The following is a 7,007-nucleotide window of genomic DNA, read 5'->3' on the forward strand; positions in this document are numbered from 1 at the left end:
ATAATACCAAGAAAGACATCAGCAAAGAATGCAGTAATTGGCTTTGGGGGCATCGATCCTAAATAATGCCATAGCAGAATAACTTACATGTTTGCTGACTACAAGCTTCTGGGGTTTTAAATAGCATTACTACTAAACATTCTTGTTCACAGATGAATTTGGCTTAGGTTTGAGTCTGTATTAAAGACTGAATATTAATTTTTAAAATTATGTATTTGGAGAATAATTTATTCATATGAAATCCAGACCCAAATATGAAATTCAGCACAAAAATTAATAATGGAAACCCAAGGAATCTCATGCTTCAGGCATTTAGCATCTGATATAATTTTACATTCTTATAAAGTGCACTGAAACGATACTGAATACACAGCGTGTGGGTGCAATATATCACTCTGTAATTAGAAGTATCAGGTCTATGAAAGCATTTTTTAAATAAAAAAAGGAAATGTATATTTTAAAAATAAGTGTGTATTTGAAAGTTTTTCATTTTTTTCTTAACCTTATCAATGATGATCGAGTTGACCTCATAACCTTTGGTTACTTATCTACCAGACGGGCTATTAATGAAGACTATTATAAGTAATATATAGTCTCTAGAGGCCAGGCCACACTACCTCCAAAAAAAGGTAGTATGATGTTTCCCTCTAATTCCAGCATAAGTCTTTTTTTTCTAAAGCACCAAAATGATAGACTACCTATTCACAATAGAGGAAAGGGTGTATTGTGTGTGTATGTGTGTCTGCGTGTGTATGTATGTGTCTTAGTCCATTCCAGCAGCTATAATACAATATCATAATCCAGGTGGCTTCTAAACAAGAGAAATTTATTTCTTAAAGTTCTGGAGGTGGGGAAGCCCAAGATCAAGGTCCAGACACATTCAGTGTTTAGTGAGGTCCTTTTTACTTGTTCATAAGTAGCCATCCTCTCATTGTGTCTTCACACAGTAGAAAGGGCAAGAGAGCTCTCTGGGGCCTCTTTTATAAGGGCACTAGTGCAATTCCTGAAGGCTCTGTTCTAATCACCTCCCAAATCCCTCATCTTCTAATACCGTCACGTTGGGCATTAGAATGTCAACATTTTTTTGGGGGGTGGGGGGCACTAAAAACATTCAGTCCATCCCTGTGTGTGTGTAATGTGTATGCATATGAATATGTGATTTTGTTGTTGATTTTGTATTTGAATTGCATTCTTAAAAGTAACTAGAAATTCTTTTGGTAAAGTGCTGAGTATTTAAGAGAACCAGCACCCAGTGGATTGTTAGCCTTGGTTGTTCACATTTATTCTTCCCCAATACAAGTGGTTTTCATGTTGAATATTGGTTAGGAGCGCAGGCTTTGGCTTCAGGCCCACTTCCATCTGAAGCCAAGTTCCCTCAATTATAAGTTCTGTGACCTTTGAGCAGGTTCTTCAAATGTCTGTGCCTGATTTCCTCAGCTATGAAATTGGAATAATAATACCTCCCTCACAGGGCTGTTGAGAAGACTGGCACACAGTAGGTGCTCAGTAAACAAATGTTATAGCTACATTGCTACCATTATCATTAAAGTGTCAAGGCTGAAATGGGCCAGGTAAAAAGCTATCCCCATGAAGTCAGCATATAGGGGAAAGAGGGCACTTGAGGATGGCTCAAGTTTGGAGGGTCACAGCCCAGATACTTTATTCAACTACAGTGGAGAGCAGAGTATTATCACAAGGAATGCTTAGATGACATGTGAAACAAAAAGGGTGTAAAGTTGAAATTGTGAGGCAAAGACATCAGGACAAGAACAAGTAGAAGATTAGAAGGAAGGACAAAGAGAGAACTAAGTAGGGAATGTGACCCCTGGTTCAGAGAGAAAACCTAGTCTCCAGCACTGGTACAACCATGTGGTATGATTGCGTTCTGATGCACTTGGATCACATGGCCAGAATAATAAAGGGAGCTCCTTAAAGGTACTGTATGGGCTCTGCCAGCACTGTTCCCCAGAAAAAACCCACACACCTGGTTTAGAAGATCCCCCAAGGACATTGATCCATCTCATCTACTGTATGCTTAATGGAGCCCCGGACCAATTACCTAAAACAGGAGCTCAATGGGTGTAAGACAAGGAACTTATCACCAACTTCCACACATTTACCCTTTTACTTCTGCTTTGGAGTGCGTGAGACTTGACCTCATTAAACACAAATACTGGGTAGAAGAGGAAATAACTTTTCACCCTAATTTGGTAAGTGTCTTCAGAGAGCTTTCTGTTCTTGCCTAATCTAAGTAGCACCCTCTCCATCTCTATCTCAATTATCTCAGATAATTATTTTAATTATCTGCATATTATTTATGATTGCTGACTGTTTTCCTTTTTTCTTTTTTTTTTTTTGGTGAATATTTCCTCTGATTCAAATGTACAAGTTCCATGTCAGATCTTTGGAGATTTTGTTTGCAAGTCTTTCCTCTAGGCCTAGAAGAATGTCCGGTATGTGGTACATTCTCAGTATAGTTCTCAGTATAGGTATCTGTTGAATGAGTTAATACATTTCCTGAATTTTTTTTTCTATACTCTCACTTCTGTGACTTATTTCTTGTTCCCTCTTTCTGTAACTTTCTCCATCATATTTTTCTGTAGGTGTCCTTTCCATTCTTGAAAATCTAGCTCAAATAGCACTTCCTCCATAAGTCTTCCTGTATTATCCAGTCAGAAATAAGGTGTTAAACTGTGTGTGCGTGTGTGCGTGTGTGTGTGTGTGTGTGTGTGTGTGTATCTCCATTCTTGTTCCAGGAGAACAGTTAGGGGTAGAAAGGGGAATAACTCCTGGAAATTATTGCATTCTGCTTTGAGCCAGAAATATTGATGCCAGAATTTCTCAAAACCTACCAAATCCAGAGTTCTTGGAGAGACATAAGGTGTCACCTCAGTTTTCTCTGTAGAGGAGGCAGTACCGTATGCTAGGTAAGCATTTAGTGCATGGATTAGGCAGCATGCGGTCAAATCCCACTTGGTAGATAGATGATCTTGCATAAAATATTTAACTTTAGTTTCTTCCTTTGGAAAAATGGAGATAGGTAATGATATCTGCCTCATAGGATTAGAGTGAAGAAAAAATATGATCATGCATATGAAGCATTTAGTATGGTATCTTTTACTTTAACAGGCACTCCATAAATTTTAGCTATTATTATCATAATCACTATTATTAATAATACTGTTAGAGGCTCCAGTGGTGGTTTTTATTCTATCATAATAAAACTAAGCCTTACAGTGTATCAGTTTTGTTTCAATGCAAGTATTAAGTTCAATCATTAATCTGAATGTTTTTAATAATTAATTATCATATTTGAAAAAATTTATCACCTAGGCAACAGTCATTTGCTTTTTCCTGGTGATTAACAAATGGAGCAAACACAAAAAGAGAAAGTACTTTATAAAATTGAGATGTCTAGATACAATGTAATTAACTGCATTTGGGCACCAGAGTATTTATATTTATTATCCTTTGAAAATAAATATAAAATACATTTGCATCCTGTAGCATTTTTAAATACTATTTTTGTAGTATCGAAGTATGTTTTGTAGTAAGAACATTTGAAATGTACTTTCTTAGCAATGTTGCAATATACAGCTATTAACTGCAGTTACCACAGCTATTCAATAGATCTAAAAAAATTTATTCCCGTGTCTAACTGAAACTTTGTACCCTTTGATCCACATCTTTCCATTCGTCCCAGCCCCTTGGCTCTGGTAATCACCATTCTACTCTCCAGTTTTATGATTTAAATTGTTTTAGATTCCATACATAAATGAGATCATGTGGTATTTGTCTTTCTGTGTCTGGTTTATTTAACTTGGCATAGTGTCCTCTGGGTTTGTACATTTTGTCAAAAATGACAAAATTTCCTTCTTTTTGAAGGCTGAATAGTATTTCATTGTGTATACATAGGTTTCTTTATTCAGTCATCTTTCAATGAGCACTTAGTTGGTTCCATATCTTGGCTATTGTGAATAATGTTGCAATGAACATGAAAATGCAGATATTTCTTTGATATACTGATTTCAAATTATTTGGATATATGTGCAGAAGTGGAATTGCTGGATTATATGGTAGTTGTACTTTCAGTTTTTTGAGGACCCTTCAAAGTTTTCCATGATGGCTATACTACTTTATATTCCCACCAACAACATACAAATGTTCCCTTTTCTCCACATCTTCGCCAACACTTTTTATCTTTCATCTTTTTCATAATAGCTATTCTAACAGGTGTGAGGTGGCAACTTATTGTGATTTTAATTTGCATTCCTCTGATAATTAGTGATACTGAGCATTTTAAAATATATCTGTTGGCTATTTGCATGTATTTTTTGAGACACGTCCATTTAGGTGCTTTGCCCATTGTTAACTGGGTTATTTCTTTCCTTGCTAATGAGATGTTTGAGTTCCTTGTATTATTTTGGATATTAACTCCTTATCAGATATACGGTTAGCAAATATTTCCTCCTAATTTTATTAATGGGGAGAAATTGTCCCAATTTGTCTCTTTCATTCTGTTATTTCCTTTACTGCGCAGAAGCTTTTTAGCTTGATACAATCCTATTTGTCTGTTTTTATATTAGTTGCCTGTATTTTAGGAGTCAAATAAAATACAGACCACTGTCATGTAGCTTTTTTTCCTGTGTTTCTGCTAGTAGTTTTACAGTTTCTTGTCTTACATTTAAGTCTTTAATCCATTTTGAATTGATTTTTTTTTAACATGCTGTGGGTTAAGGTCCTTTTTGTCTCTTGCACTTGGATATCCAGTTTTCCCAACACTCTTATTTGAAGAGACTGTCCTTTTACCAATGTATTTTTTTTTGTCAACTTTGTCAAACATCCATTGGCCATAAGTTTGAGGATTCATTTATGGGCTCTTATCTGCTTGATAGGACAACATGTCCAATTTTAAGCCACTATTTGCTGTTTTGATTACTATAGCCTTGTAATACAGTTTTAAGTCAAGTGCATGATGACTGTGGCTTTCTTCTTTTTGTTCAAGATTATCTTGGCTATTCAGGTTCTTTTATAGGTCCATATGAATTTTGGAATTGTTTTTCTATTTATGTAAACATGACATTGGAATTTTGACAGGGAATAAATTGGATCTGTAAATTGCTTTGAGTAGTATTGACATTTAATAATGCTAATTTTGATTCATGAACAAGGAATATTTTTCCATATGTTTGTATCTCTTTCAATTTCTTTCATCATTGTTTCATAGTTTTAACTATACAGGTCTTTTACCTGCCTGATACATTTATTTTTAAATATTTTACTTTCATGATCCTATTGTAAATGGGATTTTCTTAAAAGTTTTTTTCAGGTAGATTTTTTTAAAAACCCTTTTTTTTTGGCCTTTATTTTAAGTTTAGGGAAAGAGGTGCAAGTTTGTTACACATGGAAATTGTATCATGGGGGTTTGTAGTACAGATTATTTCACCACCCAAGTATTAAGCGTAGCACTCATTAGTTATTTTTCCTGACCCTCTCCCTCCTCCCACCTTCCACCCTCCAATAGGCCCAGTGTGTGTTGTTCCTCTCTATATGTCCATGTGTTCTCATAATTTAGCTTCTACTTATAAGTGAGAACAAGTCATATTTGGTTTTCTGCTCCTGCGTTAATTTGCTAAGAATGAAAGTCCCACAAAAGTCCTAATCTTGTTCTTTTTATGGCTACATAGTATCCCATGGTGTATATGTGCCATGTTTTCTTTATTCAGTCTCTTATTGATGGGCATTTGGGTTGATTCCATGTCTTTGCTATTGTGAATAGTGCTGCAGTGAACATACACGTGCATGTATCTTTATAATAGAATGATTTATATTACTTTGGGTATATACCCAGTAATGGGATTGCTGAGACAAATGCTATTTCTGCCTCTAGGTCTTTGAGGAATAATGACACTGCCTTTCACAATGGTTTGAACTAATTTACACTCCCACCAACAGTGTATAAGCATTTCCTTTCTCTCTGCAACCTCACCAGCACTTCTAATTTTTAAAAGTTTTAATAGTAGCCATTCTGACTGGTGTGAGATGGTATCTCATTGTGGTTTTGATTTGCATTTCTCTAAAGATCAGTGTTGTTGAGCTTTTTTTCATATGCTTGTTGGCTGCATGCATGTCTTCTTTTGCGAAGTGTCTGTTCACGTCCTTTGCCCACTTTTTAATGGGGTTGTTTGCTTTTTTCTGTAAATTGTTTAAAGTTCCCTATAGATGCTGGGTATAAGACCTTTGTCAGATGCATAGCTTGGAAAAAATTTCTTCCACTCTGTAGGTTGCCTGTTTACTGTGTTGATAGTTCCTTTTTGCTGTGCAGAAGCTCTTTAGTTTAATTAGATCCCATTTGTCAATTTTTGCTTTTGTTGCAATTGCTTTTGGTGTCTTTGTTATGAAATCTTTACCCATTCCTATGTCCTGAATGGTATTGTCTGGGTTGTCTTCCAGGGCTTTTATAGTTTTGAGTTTTACATTTAAGTCTTTAATCCACCTTCAGTTAGTTTTTGTATATGGTGTAAGGAAGGAGTCCAGTTTCAATCTTCTGCATATGGCTAGCCAGTTATCCCAGCATCATTTGTTGAGCAGGGAATACTTTCCCCATTGCTTGTTTTTGTCAGGTTTGTCAAAGATCAGATAGTGGTAGGTGTGTGGTCTTCTTTCTCAGTTCTCTGTTCTGTTCCATTGGTCTACATGTTTGTTTTTCTACCAGTACCATGCTATTTTGGTTACTGTAGCTCTGCAGTATAATTTGAAGTCAGGTAGTGTGATGCCTCCAGCTTTGTTCTTTTTTGGTTAGGATTGCTTTGGCTATTTGGACTGTTTTCTGATTCTATAGGAATTTTAAAATAGTTTTATCTAGTTCTGTGAAGAATTTCACTGATAGTTATTAGAAATAGCATTTAAGGCCGGGTGCGGTGGCTCAAGCCTGTAATCCCAGCACTTTGGGAGGCCGAGACGGGCGGATCACGAGGTCAGGAGATCGAGACCATCCTGGCTATCAC

The sequence above is a fragment of the Colobus angolensis genome, unplaced genomic scaffold (assembly GCF_000951035.1).
Source record: "Colobus angolensis palliatus isolate OR3802 unplaced genomic scaffold, Cang.pa_1.0 Scaffold180, whole genome shotgun sequence".
In the NCBI taxonomy this organism is placed as follows: domain Eukaryota; kingdom Metazoa; phylum Chordata; class Mammalia; order Primates; family Cercopithecidae; genus Colobus; species Colobus angolensis.